General features: G+C 34.8%; 1 non-coding gene across 1 annotated transcript; it reads right to left on the reverse strand.

The window, feature by feature from the left end:
* Nucleotides 1-9,053: 9,053 nt before the first annotated feature.
* Nucleotides 9,054-9,160, reverse strand: LOC142181356 (small nucleolar RNA R71). The gene has a single exon (XR_012710023.1). It is a non-coding gene; the product is annotated as a small nucleolar RNA R71 (small nucleolar RNA).
* Nucleotides 9,161-21,189: the final 12,029 nt, after the last annotated feature.

The following is a 21,189-nucleotide window of genomic DNA, read 5'->3' on the forward strand; positions in this document are numbered from 1 at the left end:
ATCAATTAAATGCCAAAAACGAAGATGTATTCATGAAATATAACCAAAATCGAGTATAGAAAATTTAGCCCAATCCATATGGTGAAAATTTCTTCCAAAAATTATCCAAATCCGAGCTCTCCAACTTAAAATACGACCAAATGAACAAACCTTCGATATTAAGTATTTTTATCCAGTTGTTCTGCCTCGTTTTGTATGCCAAACAATCCCGAAACTTGCTTTTGATGCCTCCAATGGATTCCTTATGAAATTTCATTCAAAGTTAGGCTTTTGAATCACTAAATTTGACCTTATACTGAAGGAGATATGTTGGTTTCATTATTTGAAAATAGTATAGATTTTTAAATATGAAGTTAGTGGCAATTTCGTAATTAATCTGAAAAATCTTGCAACCCAATTCTTAATAAAATGATCATAAAATCCTCATACGATGTCCAAATTCGACGATCCTTTTTGATATGGCTCCATAATTACGATACTGATCTAATTCTTCAACCAAAACAGGAATCAGAGCTCATTTATTCAATGTCGTACCATTTATGCTTGGAGGAACGACGTTGAAACATAAGAAAAACGAGGTCAACACAACCCAAACCTATCTGAAACTCACCCGAACCCCTCAGAACCCCGTATGAACATACCAACAAGTATCATAACATAACACGGACCTACTCGAGGCCTCAATCACGCATAAAACATCGAAACGACGAAACACACCTCAAATCAAACTTAATGAATTTTCGAATTTTCGACTTCGAAAAACTCGCGCCAAAAGATATCAAATCAATTCGGAATGAACTCAAATTTTTCACACAAGTCCTAATATATCATACAGAGCTACTCGTGCCCCCAAACTACCGAGTAAAGTGTAAATGCTCAAAATGACTGGTCGAGTCATTACATTCTCCCCCACTTAAACATACGTTCGTCCTCGAACGTGCCAAGAGTTGTTCCTAAGCCATCAAATTGCCGTGTAACCTTACCATGCATATAGCCGGGGGTGATCCCACATCACCCTATTCCATATAGGCCCGACAACACAACATATTGAAGATCATTAATTCAACCTTATCCTGTATGCCTCAGAATCCAATATCCAACACCCGAAATTTCCTACAAGTCCCGAACCTCGCAATCTACACACTGTATAAGTCTGAACAAGCTACATCGAGCCATAACTATAATCACAGATACAATCACATGATATACCACATAACTCACATACTCATAGGAAAATGTATAGTCACTATACCTGCTTAAAATAACTCGGTAGTGGTAATAAACCTTATATCAAACAAAACCTCGTTCTAAAACCTTCCTACACTGCCGATGATGAAAGAAACACGCAGAACTCATAACCATTCATTAGATTAACAAGTCATGGATCTCCCTCCCTTTCGACTAGAACTATAGCCAATTCTAAGCCGACTTCCGATATTATCCTTCTAAATATGCCACAATCAAATCCGATAGCACCCATTCTAGGTTTGACGACCTCATCTTATCAAATAAAAGCTACTCTACTAACATATCACACCAATACTACCTAGAGCCACAAACAGTACAGTCCGTGTACCAATACCCAATAATTCAAACGTACTTAAACATAGAAAAATGAATCTAATGAGAGAACCGTCCTGCAATCTCAACAAGTACCACCACAACGCAATGCTAAGAACCCATCACACACCGTAGAACCAAAACACACGAATCTAAAACAAAGGATAATATCCCAACATAACTTTTCTGTAATGCACGACCCCATCCAAACATTGGTCCACATAAAATACCTCAAGTCACAATGCTCAAAATCAACAACCACACGCAATTTGACATCTAGTACCAAAAGTGCATGACCATAACCATTGAGAAGCAAATAATTCAATGCCATAGTCCGGAATGAACATAATCAATGCGCAATTAATCATTTAACACCTTAATACCCATCTCGCTCAAATTCTGCCATAAGGCCCAAATAGAACTGCACCATGTGTATATATAACCAACGAATCACAACCCCTCGTACCATAGAAGAGAGTAACTCATAGAACATATCAGAACATCAATGAGCTCAACTCTAAGTGAATGGAACATCCCTCAACTATAACAGTACGGAGTTAACCAATCCGAACCGGTGTAGAATACACATCCTCATTGGGCATACCAATGGGTCCCAAATAAACTCTGGTCATCCATAAATAGATAAATAACACTCCGAAGGTTCACAATTACCTAACCATGACACAAACCATCCTCCTGACTAGCTTTGGCCACACTTTCACAGTCCACAACCATGAAACAATCTGCTCCTAAGAACTCCTAGACTCTAAATCCATAGAACACACGAATCACCATATCTGGTCCCAACTCCATCGCCTGAATGTCTAACACCTCTCTCATACACGATCATCCCATGAGGAATACTTTTATAATTCTCCCGTGCCACCTAGAAAATTTCTGAACAACAACAACTGATCAACTAGGCGAGTACCGCAATACTAATGAAGCATCCGTAAGTCAGAACTTAGTGCACCTTCTGAGATGCGCACCCTTCTTAGGCAATACCAAATAGTTATAACATTCATCTAAACATCAAAAACCGTCCATGTTGTCTAAGAATTTATGATCTTCCCTTCAAAACTGAACTGTGACTTGCATATGCAAATCTCAATCCCACACAACACACCATATCTATCATGCCATCATAGGAAAAGTACGAGAATCTTATAATCAACTCTGAATCACAAGTACAATACATATCCGGTCAGTTGGAAACCCTTCATTTGATCTCATCCAGAAGAAAATCCCAATACGCAACATGTTACTCATGCCAGTAGGAAATATCCACCTCGAACTATGATAGAAAACATCGAGAACTCTTTGTAATCCATTTGCACATAATCAAGCTATCAGAATCGAATCCCTCTAACTCAACCAAGCCACGCAGGTCACCAAAACTCAAGATCATTGCCATAAAACACCTGTAGAGACTCACCACATCATAAGTACCCAAAGAACTGATCATGCACATTACCATGCTGATCTCGCCTACTACCCAACTTGTCCTATTTCTCCGAGTTCCTTCCAAATTACTCTCAAGGTGACACTTCTCCTAGCTAGAACACCACGATCCTTAACCAAAACTCACCCCACGAGATCCTAGAATAAAATCACATCACCCGAAGGCCTATAAGTCACCGTATTCCCCCTTAATTACCCCAAAGTACCACAACCGAGACACACACTCGTAAGAGACCTTCTGTGAGTCTACAGTCATTTCCTTCACCTTCCCGATACTGAAATATATAATCCATAAATATTGTAAGTCCCGACACCATCCAATGTAAATCTCAGATTCTAGCCATATATAAATCATAAAAATTCTCAATTGCTATATATAAATCTTGAATCCATTAGAACCTTCTTGAGAGTCATCCACTATGCTCAAATCTCAATTGCACCGCCTAAACGACCCAACGACCTATGCCCTATTAGCACAATAACACCCACTGAAGTAATTCGTACCTCTAAGCAACCAAGTAAATTCATACTCCATGCGCATTACATCTCTCACGAATAACAATTCAAACCATTCCATGATTCTCATATACCCATAACGTGCAATACAATATGCACCCAAAAATTCCTTACTCAAGTCATCCTCGATCTCCACCTAGAAACTCATATTTGATTCACAAATATATCTCAAACCGAAATCAATACAACACATAACTGTGCAACCAACTCGTCGATAGCAGACTCCCCCACTTGGCTCAAAGCCATAGAGTAAAATATCTGATAACTTACAATAACCATACCCCATTACTGCCATAATACCGCAGTGAGATTCAACTAAATCCTTCATAAGCTCATGTAACACAAACCATCTAATACCGCAAATCATCTGCAAATCTCGCATTCATCCTCGTGACGGTCAGGTCAACTATTACAACCGATCCAACTCAAATCGCACAATATAACATATTGGTAGAAAAGAAAGCCTCCACACAACATCATTAGGATCATATATCCGTAGATTACCTTTCAGGTTATAACCTACCTACTTAGCCTCAAACTGACATCTCTTTATACCCTTTCACAGCCACAACTACTACGCAATCACTTAATCTTCTTGAGTCTGAACCCATCAAAAAGACATGAAAATCTACTTTGTTCCACAATTAGACAATCATGAAAAATCTTCCGATACACTCATAACTTGAGACTATACGTCACATAAAGACAGAAATCAAGCACCCAATAGTCCTTTCTACATCTCAAACAAACTCTTCTCATTATATTCAAACCATATGAACACATCTTGCAATCACATCATACTCATCACGTATTCATCCAGCCACCCATCGAGCCACGAATTCAACTCATAGGGACAATACCTGACATATAAGTCCAAAAACACATTCTCACATAACTGAAATCCTCGTGCTAAAGCTAAAGTCAAAACCCGGCCTCAAGTCCTCCAGACTAGTCTATCATCAGCACAAAGACATCACATCTTGCACCTCATCCATGGAATCGTAAACCGCCGATGCACAACTGATACCGAGCGCTCACATGTGCATACGAATGCGTGGAAGGAATTCAAAGAGTTACGCTTCAAGCTGAATCAATTCCGCATGATACGGAAAGAAAGATGGGAAATTTATCCTAAATGTCCTGTAGCCTCTCGAAGATAGGTATGGACGTCATCATACCGATCTGCAAGACTCTACTAGACACTTGCTCATGACTTGTAGAACCTATGAACATATAGCTCCGATACCAACTTCCCATGACCCAAAATCCAACCAGTCGTGATGGTATCTAACTCAACCCACTAGGTAAGCCAATTAACAACTATCCAATTCCAATGAAATTTATTAAGACAATTAATTAAAAGAAAAAAATTGAATCTTATACATTCCCCAAGGACTGGTAGTACGAATCATGAGCTTCTAAGATTAGAATTTACAAAGCTGGTATGAAATAAATACATCATCTGTTCGAAATGTACATAAACAGATTTTTATGAATCTAAGGCTACCATGAACAAGAGGCAGCTATAACCGAAACGCAGGTACATCTTCAAATCAAGCTCCTGTCGAACACAACAACATTAGCATCCAACATCTGCATGCAAGGTACAGAAGTGTAGTATGAGTACAACCGACTTTATATACTCAATAAATAACAAACCGAACCTTAGGTTGAAAGTAGTGGCGAGCTAGGACAAGGGTCAGAGTCCAACACCAATAGCCAACAATAATTCATAATAACATAATAAAAGTAATGAAAGAAGTAACTCAGAGATAAAATGCTCAGCTCTGTCATAATTCCAGAAAATAGATCTGTCTTTCAAGTATAGCAATGAAAACCCAAATCTTTTACCGAAATTTCCAAAAATATGAGTAAGTTTGAAACTGTAATTTTTCCCAAAAAGCTTTCCACAGGGTAATGTTTTATTTTCATATGGCATAAGGAAAATACATCTCTATGCATATATGTCAATATGTGTGAGTAGTCATGAATGACGTGATACTATACAATATGAGAAAAATGCATCTCTATATATGCATGTATGCCAAGTGTGCATGTCAAATGCAATGTATCTCAGAGATGAACTGATGTACTCACACTCTTAGAGTACTCAATCTTATTGTCTCACACTTTCCACTCATCATGCTCAACCACTCAACATGCTTAGTCACTCAATACTATATATGGCCAATCCATCCCAAGGAAGATCCATCCCGAGTATATACATAGCAACTGGTAGTCAGTCACTCAGTATTGTATAAGGCCAATGTAGCCCATGGAAGATCCATCCCAAATATAAATGCTTCGGGAAAGATCCATGCCCAGGGAAGATCCATCCCTCAATATAAATCAACCGCGCTCACTGAGGGTATGTACAGACTCCGGAGGGGCTCCTTCAGCCCAAGCTCCACAATAAGCCAGATCCAAGCATAAATCAATGTAACATGCTGCGGCGTGCAACCCGATCTCATAATATCACTCACACTCAGGCCCTCGGCCTTACTCAATCATCAATCTCTCTAGTCTCTCGGGCTCACAATACCATGAAACTAGCCCAAAAATGATGATATGATATGTCAAGAAATAGCAACAGAGACTGAGATACGATATGAAATGAATAAACATGACTAAGTATGAAAATGCAACTTAAACAAATAACTCAACAACAATATGATCTTACTGGGTCTCAACAGAATATGCATGTAGCCTAGACATGGTTTCTAACATGGATCACAACTCAATAGCTCTAGGAGGTAGAGATTACATGGTTACAGATAAGATCAGGTAACTACACTGTACCACAAAAATAATGAAGTCACATTTCAGACGGTGCACACCCACAAGCCCATCACCTAGCTTGTACATCACCTCAACACTAAACACATAGCATGTAATTTGGGATTTCATACTCTCAGCACCAAGTTTAGATGTGTTACTTACCTCGAATAAGCCAAATCCAATACCTAGCAAGCTAAATGATGACTATAAAATATTCATATATTATATACTTAAAAATAAATTATTTTAAATAATATATATATATATATATATATAATATGTCAATATATATATATAATATGTCAATTATCTGTATTTTTTAATAGTATTTTGCAGGAAATAAAAATATCATGATAAAGCAAATAAAGGAATAAAAGAGAAGCGCGAGGCATCATGGCAATAGAAGCACGACACATCATGGCAATAGAAGCATGACGCATCATGGAAAAAGAAACCACGAGGCATCGTGTCACCTTATGAGATTTGATTTCTATAAATAGGATGTTTGTGTTGAAAGGATGAGGATCATACGTGCCTGATTAGCAAACCTTTCTCTAGCTTTGGTCTTTACTTCTCTCTTTATCTAGTTCATTTTATCTTGTAGTCTTTGAATTTTCTAAGAGTGTTGATAGTATTTTAAGAATTTCTTTCTTTGTGAGATTTAAATACTCCATAATGGAGTAATCTCTTTTGTTGGAATAGTTGATGAAGCTCGATAGCGTTAAAATATTAATCTCAATTTTACTACATGCTTGACCTGAAACTTTCTAATTATATTTCTATATTGTGCTGGAATTTTAGTTTAATTAATTATTATCACTTCTATATATTTATTCTCCAAAGTTAGTTGTATGTCAATTTTGTAATTCTCACGAAGCAAAGTTAATATACTATATTATTGGGTAAAATAATAGAATGAGAGTAATTCTTTTTAAGCTATCATTCCAATTCTGTAATCTTGCTTACTTCCATTCTAATTCTCACGGAGGAGTTGTAGTTACCAAGATTATTGATTTTTAGTAAAAATTAATCGCAAGAGGTTTTTGCTATCTTTTAGCACAATTCAGGCAAGAAAATTATTTCAGTTTAATCGTCACGAGTCATATATCAATTGTTTTACATAACCTCGCGGAGTATTATTAATTGATTATTTCTTAGTGAGCAAAATATAATTGTATTAGCAATAAACAGTTATTCCTAAGAGAAATACATGTAGAAGCTCAGATTTTATTATTATCATGCTATCGAGTGAATTCAACGATTCCCTACTCTTTTTAAATATAAATCTTCCGAAAGTTATTTTGTTTCAACTTAAGCAAATTAAATTTTCAACAAACAAAACTTCATCAATCTGATTCTCTCAAATAGTAGTAAGAATATTATAAGTTTGTAGCTAGATTCTCCAATCTCTGTGGGACGATATCATAAACTATACTAGAATTTGACAAAGTACGAGTAGCAAAATCTTATATGCATTGGCCTCGTCAAAGTTTTGGCGTCGTTGCCGGGGGTTGGCACAAGTATGCTTCAGACTAAATATTCTGTTACTAATTTGAAAACTTACTATTAGTATTATTATCTTTGCTATCAATGTTTACTAAATATTACTACTATTCTTTTACTATTACAAGTACTAACATCTTATACAAGTGTTATTATCATTTATCCTTCTTATCATCATTATAGCATAGCAGCCACTATTATTAATACTAGTACTACTTGTAACTATATTCTATATTAGTATTATATTATTATTTTCCATCGTTAGTTACTGTTACTACTAACTGATTTTGTTTACCATTTTTTTCCATAACATCTATTGCTAATTAGTACTAATATAATTACTATTATCATATACTACTACTACTACTACTACTACTACTACTACTACTACTACTACTACTACTACTACTACTACTACTACTATTATTATTACCTAAACATAAAATAGACGCATTCCCTTAATAAAGTCATCTCACTATCCATCCTCAAAAAGAGTCATACCACTATTTTTATTTGAACGCTTATTATTTTTGTCATCTTTGTTGTCCTTGTTATTCATCACTTTCTTTTAATTATTTTCTTCTAAGTACTACTACTACTACTACCACTTTAGGAGTTAAGTTCAGTTTATTTTTTTTAGAATTTTGAGTAGTTTATGACCCGCTCTTCTATAAAAGAGTTGGTCAATTACGATCCTGATATTTGAAAGATTTCTTCGATTGTGCAGGAAAGGACAAGCATTATCTTCCCAAAGCATAGCTTGTGAAGGTATGGAGAATCGGGAAGTAGAAAATATCAAACCACGCGAAGTACCACCACCAGTACAAATAGAGTATCAATTTGATGAAGTGGCGCCAAGGCCAACAAACATAATCCTAAGGGATTATGCTAGACCTGACCGCTTCAACTGTGAATCTAGTGTCAGAAAACCTCTAGTGGCAGCCAACAACTTTGAAATCAGGACTGGCCTAATTCAAACAATTCAACAGTCTTGCATCTTCACTGGAGACGCAAGTGAAGATCCACACAGTCATTTAATTGACTTTTTGGAACTTGTTGAATCGGCTAAGTATAATGGAGTACCTCCTGAAGCTATCAAGTTAAGGCTATTTCCTTTCTCTTTAAAAGGAGATGCCAAGGCTTAGTTGCAAAGTTTGCCACAAGGTTCCATTACCACATGGGATCAAATGACTCAGAAATTTTTAAACAAATATTTTTCCCCTGCTAAAACTACAAAGTTAAGACAAGACATATCTAATTTCTTGCAGACTAACACAGAGACAGTTTATCAACCTTGGGAAAGGTTAAAAGCAATGTTAAGAAAATGTCCACACCACGACATTCCTGAACATATGCAATTGTATATTTTTTATCACGGGCTAAAGGCCCCTTCTAGAAATATGATAGATGCAGCTGCAGGAGGTTCAATAATGGGAAAAACAATAGAGAAAGCATTCCAATTGTTGAATGAAATTTCTGAGAATGCCATCCAATGGCCATCTTAGCTTATAATTATCAAGAAGGCCGGTACAGTAAATCAGGTTGATGCTTTAAATATACTAACACAACAAATTATTTCTTTGGCACAAAAGTTTGAAACTTTTCAGGTGAATACACAACAACCAAGCCAATATGAGGTTTGTGACATGAGTGGAGGAAATCATCAAAACCATGAATGTCAAGCAACCAATCACAATGATGAACATGTCAATGTCATCGGTTACAAGCAGTATCCTTTTGGAAGTCCAATGGCACAGAAATATCCAGAATTTCAATGGAGCAATCCAAATGGTGCAGATAACTCTCAAAGCTTCCAGAAGCAACAAATATAGGATCCACCTGGATACCAGAATCCAAACCATGGTCAATCAAACTTTAGACCTTATCAACAAGCAGAGCCCTATCAGCAAAGGCCTCAACATGATCATTCAAGTCTTGATGATCTTCTGTATAAGTATATTAAGGTCACTGATGAAAAGATGGAGAGTCAAAATTCATCCCTAAAAAATCTGGAAATACAGTTGAGCCAATTGGCAGCTCTTGTTTCAGAAAAGATTCAAGGTCCCTTACCAAGCAATACAGAGAAAAACCCAAAAGAGTACCTTAAAGCCATCACCTTACGATAAGGTAAGGAGCTTGATGAACCCTATGCAGACCAGTTAAAACAACAGGTAAACAACGGTAAGAATGTTGAAATACCCTCTGAACCATCTCAAAAGAATGAAGTCAAGAAAAAAGAAGAAAAAAATATTAAAAAATTGACTCCTCTCCCTGTGAATATTCTCTTTCCACAAAAAATAAAAAGATATAAGCTTGACAACCAATTTGCAAAATTTTTGGAGATTTTAAAACAAATTCACATCAATATTCCTTTTACTGATGCTTTATTACAAATGCCTTCATATGCCAAATTTTAAAGGAAATTTTGTCAAGTAAAAGATTTAGAATAAGTTTCTGTGGTAATGCTTACGGAAAAATGCAGTGCTATACTTCAAAATAAGCTACCACAAAAACTGGTGATCCAGGCAGTTTTACAATTCCATGCACTTTTGGAGGAGTATATTTTGAAAAAGCACTTTGTGATTCTGGAGCATCAATAAATTTAATGTTATTTTTTATCTTTAAAAAGTTAGATCTTGGTGAAATAAAAGACACAAGTGTTTCTCTTCAGTTTTCAGATCAAAGTACTAAGAAACCTAAGGGAATAATTGAAAATGTACTCGTAAGAGTAGATAAGTTTGTTTTCCCTGTAGATTTTATAGTACTTGAAATGAAAGAATGTCCTAATGAACCAATAATTTTAGGTAGACCATTTCTTGCTACAGGAAGAGCAATTATAGATGTTCATCAAGGAAAATTAATTTTAATAGTTGATGAAGAAAGAGTCATATTTGATATGCAAAAGATACTAAGATATTCAGGAGATGAAACATCATCTTTTTCTTTTTTTTAATTGACATGATTAGTTTTCTTATAGATGAATTCAAAGATAATCAATTAATTCCAGATTCAATGGAAAGATGCTTATCAAATCAGGCACCACATAGGACGATGATCCCACCATCAGAAAAGAAGCTGAAATATTGGACAAAGATTCAGAAGAAGAAGAGATGAAATCCGAAATAGTTCAATCAAAAATTGAACTCAAAACTCTCCCTTCTCATTTGAAATATGTTTATCTTGAGCACGAATTATTTCCAGTAATTATTTCATCTTCTCTTACTGCATAACAAGAAAATAGTTTGATTAAAGTATTGAAAGCACACAAAGGAGCCTTGGGGTGGACTGTAGAAGATATTAAAGGAATTAGTCCGGCTATTTGTACACACAGAATCCTCATGAAGGATAGCTACAAGCCAATAGTCTAGCCACAAAGAAGATTGAATCCAGCAATGCAGAAAGTAGTAAAAAAAGAGATCGTAAAGCTGTTGGCAGCATGTATTATATACCCCATTTCTGATAGCCCGTGGGTAAGTCCCATTTAGGTAGTACTAAATAAAGGAAGTATGACTGTTATAAAAAATGAAAATAATGAGCTTATACCTACCAAGACTGTTACAGGATGGAGAGTCTGTATTGATTACAGACGTCTCAGTGATGTCACTAGAAAAGATCATTTTTCTTTGCTATTTATTGATCAAATGTTGGAAAGAATTGTAGGATATGGTTTTTACTATTTTCTTGATGGTTATTCAGGATGTAATCAGATACCAATTGCACTAGAAGATCAAGATAAGACAACCTTCACATGCCCTCATGGAACATATGCCTATAGGAGAATGCCATTTGGTCTTTGCAACGCCCTTGCTACATTTCAGCATTGCATGTCGGCAATTTTTGCTGACATGACTGACAAAGTTCTTGAAATTTTTATGGATGATTTTACACTATTTGGCAAAACATATAAGGATTGTCTTAACCATTTGACCTTAGTTCTTAAAAGATGTGAAGAAACAAACTTAGTTCTTAATTGGGAAAAATTTCATTTTATGGTTACGAAAGGAATTGTTTTAGGACATAAAATCACTGCTAAAGGGATAGAAGTTGATAACGCAAAAATTAATCTTATGGCAGGATTACCCCCTCCCACAACTGTGAAAGGAAATAGAAGCTTTCTAGGTCATGCATGTTTTTACAGACGATTCATAAAAGACTTCTCAAAGATTTCAAAACCGCTGACTAACCTCTTGATGAAAGACATTAAGTTTGATTTTTCAGGTGATTGTGTAAAAGCATTTGAAACCCTTAAGGAAAAGTTATCAACTGCACCTGTAGTTGTGTCCCCTGATTGGAACCAACCTTTTGAGGTCATGTGTGATGCTAGTGATATAGCAGTTGGAGCTGTTTTAGGCCAAAGAAGGGATAAGATTTTTCGTCCTATTTACTATGCTAGTAGGACATTGAGTGAGACACAAGTGAATTATGCCACGACAGAAAAAGAGTTACTAGCAGTAGTGTTTGCTTTTGATAAGTTTCGCTCCTATTTGATAGGAACCAAAGTCACTGTTTTTACTGGATCATGCAGCTTTAAAATACCTCTTAGCTAAGAAAGATGCTTGACCTAGATTATTAAGATGGATTTTACTTCTGCAAGAATTTGACCTTGAGATAAAAGACAAAAAAGGGACAGAGAACCAAGTAGCTGACCATTTGTCTAGATTAGAAAACCCTCCCCTTGAGTTTAATGAGATAAAAGAAGAATTTCCTGATAAACATATTTTTTCAGTTGACACAATTGTGACTCAACCACCCTGGTTTGCAGATATCGGGAATTACTTGGTTGGAAATTGGATACCGCAAGATTTCTCTTACCAGCAAAGAAAAAAGCTTATATCTGATGCAAAGTATTATCTGTGGGTTGAACCTTTCTAATTCAAAAATTGTGCAGATAATATCATTAGAAGGTGTGTACCTGGAGAAGAGATGAATAAAATTCTATATCACTGTCATGATGGAGCAATTGGAGGACATTATGCAGTAAATCGAACAACTTTTAAAGTTTTAGAAGCCGGATTCTTCTAGCCCACACTCTTTAAAGATGCCCGAGCATATATAGCACAATGTGACAGGTGTCAGAGAACAGGTAATATCACCAAGAGAGATGAGATGCCACTGCAATCAATACAGGTATGTGAAATATTTGATGTTTGGGGAATAGATTTTATGAGTCCTTTTCCTTCTTCTCACTCTTTTGAATATATCCTTGTGGCTATGGATTATGTATCAAGATGGGTTGAATCCATCCATACAAGAAAGAATGATGCTCGTATAGTGCGTAATTTTCTTAGAAAAAATATTTTTACCAGATTTGGCACATCGCGAGTCATCATTAGTGACCAAGGAATACATTTCATCAATAGCCAATTTTCTGCTTTACTATCAAAATATAATGTGACTCACAAAATAGGCACACCATATCATGCTCAAACTCAAGGGCAAGTTGATCTTTCCAACCGCGAGTTAAAAAGAATTCTTGAAAAAACGGTTGGAATTTCAAGAAAAGACTGGGCTTTAAAATTAGATGATGCATTATGGGCATACCGAACGGCTTTCAAAATGCCAATTGGAACATCTCCATATAGATTAGTCTTTGGAAAAGCTTGTCATTTGCCCGTAGAATTAGAACATAAAGTTTTTGAGCATTGAAAGCACTGAACTTTGATTTAACCTCCGCTGGTAAAAAGCGATTTATTCAAGTTAATGAATTGGAAGAACTGAGATTGGGAGCCTATGAAAATGCTAAAATTTTAAAGAAAAAATAATAATATGGCATGGCAAGTTGATCCGACCAAAGAGTTTCAAATTTGGAGATCAGGTACTTCTTTACAATAGCCGACTCAGGTTATTCCCAGGAAACTTAAAATCAAGGTAGACGGGTCCTTACAATATTATAGGTGTTACTCCGTACGGGGCAATTGAAATTCAGAAAAATAGAGGAGACAAGTTTAAGGTAAATGGTCACAGACTGATGAAAACATTTTGAATAACATCCATTGGTTACTTTGATAGACTGATGAATTCTGCAATTAATAAGTCGAGCTGACGACGTTAAACTCAGAACTAAGATACAAAACCCGTAGCCATTGAGGGAGAAGCAGTGGAGCCTCATAAGCCCGACATAGATTTGGGTAATTAAATGCTTAATCAATTGATCTGGTCAATATCCAGGTTATTGTACAACCAGAACATCTCATGAAGGCCTCTACAAAAACAGAGTCACCTGTGCAGGAGTAACTCTATGGTGATCGGTATGCCTAAGTAACTGGTTGATTAACCATTTAATGAATCAATTCAAAATGTTGGCACAAGTAAATTTGTTGGTTTATATTTAAACCAGGACCAAATGATTGATAAAGTCTTAAATTAGTCAGTCTATTACATATAAAAACATGTGTAGTCACACACTCTTTCAAGTTTTTTTCTTTTTCTCTAATTGTAAATTTGAAAAAAAAAAAAAGATTTTTACCTTTTACTTATAAATTAGTAATTTTTTTCTTCTAAAATATAATATTATATATATATATATATATATATATATATATATATATATATGTGCGCGTATTATGTAAATTAATTAATTGTTGCATATAATACTAAATTCTAGAATATTATTCATAATTAAAACATAACAATAATAAATAAATAAATAAATAAATATACAAATACTATATGTTTCAAGCAATATAGCAATGCACAAAAAAAATACTCAGTATTTTATTATTCTAAGAATTTAAAATCCTATTAGTTTAACCTTACGTCTTGTGAAAGACTTTTAGTTACTCTTAATTAAAAAAAAAAATTAATTTGGAGTTCCAATGCTCAATTGGAGTCTCACGTAACATTTAAGGATTATTATTCCTTTCCCTCTACCTAAACAATACTTAGTGTATATATTTTTATTTTTATTTAAAAAAACACTTTAAAGAGACAACTTTGCAGTTGTCTCACGTGCACATTGGGTCATGGGCTGTTGTGGGGACCCATAGCCATTGAGGGAGAAGCAGTGGAGCCTCATAAGCCCGACATAAATTTGGGTAATTAAATGCTTAATCAATTGATCTGGTCAATATCCAGGTTATTGTATAATCAGAACATCTCATAAAGGCCTCTACAAAAATAGAGTCACCTGTGCAGGAGTAACTTCATGGTGATCTGTATGCCTAAGTAACTGGTTGATTAACTATTTAATGAATCAATTCAAAATGTTGGCACAAGTAAATTTGTTGGTTTATATTTAAACCAGGACCAAATGACTGATAAGGTCTTAAATTAGTCAGTCTATTACATATAAAAACATGTGTTGTCATACACTCTTTCAAGTTTTTTCTTCTCTCTCACTCCCTCCCTTTCAAGTTTCTCTCTCTCTCTCTCTCTCTCTCTCTCTATATATATATATATATATATCCATCTTTTATTTTATTCTTAATTGTTGTTCTTGTACAATATTAAAGTTTTAAAGTAAAAGTTTACATATTTTTCAAACATAATATATAACTTCCAAGTTTGTGATTTTATTTTTGTGAAGGCAAGAACGAGTATCTCCAAATTTGAGAAAGTGTTGGAATTGAGAAGCATTATGATCTCAATAGGTAGAATCAATAAAATTCTGCTAGAACTTGCCCCAAATGTCTATCAAGGCGAAATTCTAGATAACACTATTTTTAGAATAATAAGCTTTCTTTGATACCCTTTTTAGCCTATCTATTTTTAACCACAAATATTTATATTTTACCTTTTAGCACCCAACTTTGAGCCCAAAAAAAAAAAGAAAAAAAGAAAAGAAAAGAGGGATAAACCAAATTTTATTGACACACCATATTGGTTTATCCTACAAAAAGATCGATACTACTCCTTCCGGTTATAGTTGAGAAAAAATAATTATTAAAGCAAGCGATGAAGGAATAAATATGGAGTAAATGTTCTATTTCACTCTTAAAAAAAGAAGAAGAGGAAAACAAGGTGTATATACCTATAAAATAAATTATTGGTTCAAGAAGCTTGAATTTAAGAAATCTATTAAGAGAAATGAGGACTTAAGTGATATTAATTATGAAATTGGAGACCGGGACCTTTAGCCCAATCTCTAGAGTTATTTTCTTGTGTTGAGTTGTACATAGTTACTTTGATAAAATAATTAGTTTTCATAATAAAGCTGGATGGAACAAAGTCACTACAAATATATCCTTTTACCTTACCAGCATTAAGCCTATCATTACAAGCCTGAAAAAGTCCTAAAATAATTTTAGAAATTAATGTTGATTCTACATTAGTGGAGACTGACATGAAGGGCAAGCCTATGGACAAAATTTAAGAAACTCGAAATTGTAATCATAATGCTATCAGTCTCAAAAGGTTCATCAAAAGAGGAGTTGAAAGTTTTTGGCAAACAAAAGCAGAAGCAGAAACAAGGTATAATTTGACGACTTGAAAAACTTATAGGTTTTGAATTTTATGTGAAACTTTATTTTTTTACTTTTCTACTCTACAAGAAACAACAATTATTAATAAAATTACTGTCTTGAGGGCGAGCAAGGATTCAAGTGCGGGGGAGTTTGATGACTATAAAATATTCATATATTATATACTTAAAAATAAATTATTTTAAATAATATATATATATATATATATATATATATAATATGTCAATTATCTGTATTTTCTAATAGTATTTTGCAGGAAATAAAAATATCATGATAAAACAAATAAAGGAATAAAATAGAAGCACGAGGCATCATGGCAATAGAAGCACGACGCATCATGGCAATAGAAGCATGAATCTATGGCAATAGAAGCAAATAAAGGAATAAAAGAGAAGCACGACGCATCATCTGCCTTTCAAGTATATCAATGAAAACCCAAATCTTTTACCGAAATCGCCAAAAATATGAGTAAGTTTGAAACTGTAATTTTTCCCAAAAAGCTTTCCACAGGTAAATGTTTTATTTTCATATGGCATAAGGAAAACACATCTCTATGTCTGTATATCAATATGTGTGAGTAGTCATGAATGACGCGATACCATAGAATATGAGAAAAATGCATCTCTATATATGCATGTATGCCAAGTGTGCATGTCAAATGCAATGTATCTCAGAGATGAACTGATGTACTCACACTCTTAGAGTACTCAATCTTATTGTCTCACACTTTCCACTCATCATGCTCAACCACACAACATGCTTAGTCACTCAATACTATATATGGCCAATCCAGCCCAAGGAAGATCCATCCCGAGTATATACATAGCAACAGTCAGTCAGTCACTCAGTATTGTATAAGGCCAATGTAGCCCAGGAAAGATCCATCCCAAATATAAATGCTTCGGGAAAGATCCGTGCCCAGGGAAGATCCATTCCTCAATATAAATCAACCGTGCTCACTAAGGGTGTGTACAGACTCCAGAGGGGATCCTTCAGCCCAAGCGCCATAATAAGCCAGATCCAAGCATAAATCAATGTAACATGCTGCGGCGTGCAACCCGATCTTATAATATCACTCACACTCAGGCCCTCGGCCTCACTCAGTCATCAATCTCTCTAGTCTCTCGGGCTCATAATACCATAGAACTGGGCCAAAAATGATGATATGATATGTCAAGAAATAGCAACAGAGACTGAGATACGATATAAAATGAATAAACATGACTAAGTATGAAATTGCAACTTAAACAAATAACTCAACAACAATATGGCCTTACTGAGTCTCAATAGAATATGCATGTAGCCTAGACATGGTTTCTAACATGGATCACAACTCAATAGCTCTAGGAGGTAGAGATTTCATGGTTACAGATAAGATCAGGTAACTACACAGTACCACAAAAATAACGGAGTCACAGTTCAGACGGTGCACGCCCACAAGCCCATCACCTAGCTTGTACGTCACCTCAACACTAAACACATATCATGTAATTTGGGATTTCATACTCTCAGTACCAAGTTTAGATGTGTTACTTACCTCGAATAAGCTAAATCCAATACCCAGCAAGCTAAATGATGACTATAAAATATTCATATATTATATACTTAAAAATAAATTATTTTAAATATATATATATATATATATATATATATATATATATATATATATATATAATATGTCAATTATCTGTATTTTCTAATAGTATTTTTGTAGGAAATAAAAATATCATGATAAAGCATATAAAGGAATAAAAGAGAAGCACGAGGCATCATGGCAATAGAAGCACGACGCATCATGGCAATAGAAGCACGACGCATCATGGAAAAAGAACCACGAGGCATCGAGTCACCTTATGAGATTTGATTTCTATAAATAGGATGTTTGTGTTGAAAGGATGAGGATCATACGTGCCTGATTAGAAAACTTTTCTCAAGCTTTGGTCTTTAATTCTCTCTTTATCTATTTAATTTTATCTTGTAGTTTTGAATTTTCTAAGAGTGTTGATAGTATTTTAAGAATTTCTTTCTTCGTGAGATTTAAATACTCCATAATGGAGTAATCTATTTTGTTGGGATAGTTGATGAAGCTCAATAGCATTATAATATTAATCTCAATTTTACTACATGCTTGACCTGAAACTTTCTAATTATATTCTATATTGTGCTGGAATATTAGTTTTAATTAATTATTATCACTTCTATCTATTTATTCTCCAAAGTTAGTTGTATGTCAATTTTGTAATTCTCACGAACCAAAATTAATATACGATAACTATTGGGTAAAATAATAGAGTGAGAGTAATTCTTTTTAAGCTATCATTCCAAGTCTGTAATCTTGCTTACTTCCATTCTAATTCTCATGGAGGAGTTGTAGTTGGCAAAATTATTGATTTTTAGTAAAAATTAATCGCAAGAGATTTTTGCTATCTTTTAGCACAATTCAGGCAAGAAAATTATTTCAGTTTAATCGTCACGAGTCATATATAAATTGATTTACATAACCTCGCGGAGTGTTATTAATTGATTATTTCTTAGTGAGCAAAATATAATTGTATTAGCAATAAACAGTTATTCCTAAGAGAAATACATGTAGAAGCTCAGATTTTATTATTATCACGCTATCGAGTGAATTCAATGATTCCCAACTCTTTTTAAATATAAATCTTTCGAAAGTTATTTTGTTTCAACTTAAGCAAATTAAATTTTCAACAAACAAAACTTCATCAATCTGATTCTCTCAAATAGTAGTAAGAATATTATAAGTTTGTAGCTAGATTCTCCAATCTCCGTGGGACGATATCATAAACTATACTAGAATTTGACAAAGTACGAGTAGCAAAATCTTATACGCATTGGCCTCGTCACTAAACGATGCTCCAAAAATGCCATCCCGCGCGTACCAACCTCCGAACGGCGCAAAACTAGTCAATTAAACTCAAATATATCAAATAATTCCAAAGAAAACAAATCCAATCGATAAAGGTCGAATCTTTAATCAAAATCCCAAAATTGACCAAAACGTCAAACTCGAGTCTGTGCCTCGGAACCCGACAAAACTCACAAAATATGACAACCCATTCAATTATGAGTCCTGCCATACTAGTTTCACTCAAATTGGACTCTGATTCGATGTTTAAAACTCAAACAATCACTTTATAAATTTTTAGACAAAACCCCCAAATTTTACTTTGAAATCATCAATCAAATGCCATAAACGAAGATGGAATCATGAAATATAACCAAAACCGAGTATAGAACACTTATCACAATCCATATGATGAAATTTGCCTCCAAATATTGTCCAAATCCGAGCTCCCCAACTCAAAATATGACCAAATGAACAAACCTTCGATATTAAGTATTTTGGCCCAGCTTTTCTACCTTGTTTTGTATTCCAAACGATCCCGAAACTTGCTGTTGATGCCTCCAATGGATTTCTTATGAAATTTCATTCACGTTAGGCTTTTGAATCACTCCATTTGACCTTATAATGAATGAGATATGTTGGGTTCAATATTTGGAAATAGTGCAGATTTTTAAATACGAAGTTAGTGGTAAGTTCGTAATTAATCTGAAAAATCTTGCAACCCAATTCTAAGTAAAATGACCATAAAATCCTCATACGATATCCAAATTCGACATTTGCATGACTCTATAATTACGATATGGATCTAATGCTTCAACCAAAACAGGAATCGGAACTCATTTGTTCAATGTGGTACCATTTATGCTTGGAGAAATGATGTCGAAACATAAGAAAAACAAGCGCAATACAACCCAAACCTATCCAAAACTCACCCGAGCCCCTCGAAACCCCATACGAATATACTAACAAGTCCCATAACATAACATGGACATACTCAAAGTCTCAAATCACGCATAACAACATCGAAACGACAAAACGCAGCTCAAATCAAACTAATGAACTTTCGAACTTTCGACTCCCAAAAATTCGCACCGAAACATATCTAATCAACTCGCAATGAACTCAAATTTTGTACACAAGTCCTAATACATCATACAGAGCTGCTCATGCCCCCAAACTACCGAGCAAAGTGTAAATGCCTAAAATGACCGGTCGGGTCGTTACAAATTAAAATTAATCTCAATCCAAAATTCCTATCAAGACCGAGGTTTTTATTTTGAAATAATAAAATTAAAAGATTTGAGATTAAGAAAAATATTTATTTTTTGGTATTTGTAAATTTTGGAGGCTCTTTTTTGAGTGTTATCGCTAAAAATCACAAATAAAAAAATAGATTAGAGGAATAAAAATATTAGAAATAACAACAACAACGATGATGACCTAGTAGAATCTCACTAGTAGGGTCTAGGGAGGGTAGTGAGTACGCAAACCTTACCCTTACCCCGAAGAAGTAGAGAGGCTATTTTCAAAAGACCATCGGCTCAAGAAGACGAAAAGAAACAATATCAGTACTACCAATAGAAAACATAGGAAAAATAAGACCATGAAAATGAGAAAGTAGATGCAAAGGAAAAATGATAGACAGTACATACACCTGGCGCTATGGAAAAATGAAATAGTAGTAAAACATAACATTGCCACTAGCTGACTTCGACAGAAACCCTACCAGACTAAGCCTCACAAAGAGACGAAGTAAGGAAAAACTCAACTATCTCCTAACCTACAACCCTAATACTCGACCTCTACAGCTTCCTATCAAAGGCCATGTCCTAAAAAATCTGAAGCCTCGTCATGTCCTGTCTGATCACCTCTCCCCAATATTTCTTAGGTCGTCCTCTACCTCTTATCGTGCCTTCCAAAACCTGCCACTCACACCTTCTTAACAGAGCATCTAGACTTCTCATTTGTACCTGTCAGAACCATCTAAGCCTCGCTTCCTACATCTTGTCATCAATGGGAGTCACACTCAGTTTCTCCCGAATATCTTCATTCCTAATCTTATCCATCCTAGTGTGCCCGCACATC

This window comes from Nicotiana tabacum, chromosome 5 (genome assembly GCF_000715075.1).
Source record: "Nicotiana tabacum cultivar K326 chromosome 5, ASM71507v2, whole genome shotgun sequence".
In the NCBI taxonomy this organism is placed as follows: domain Eukaryota; kingdom Viridiplantae; phylum Streptophyta; class Magnoliopsida; order Solanales; family Solanaceae; genus Nicotiana; species Nicotiana tabacum.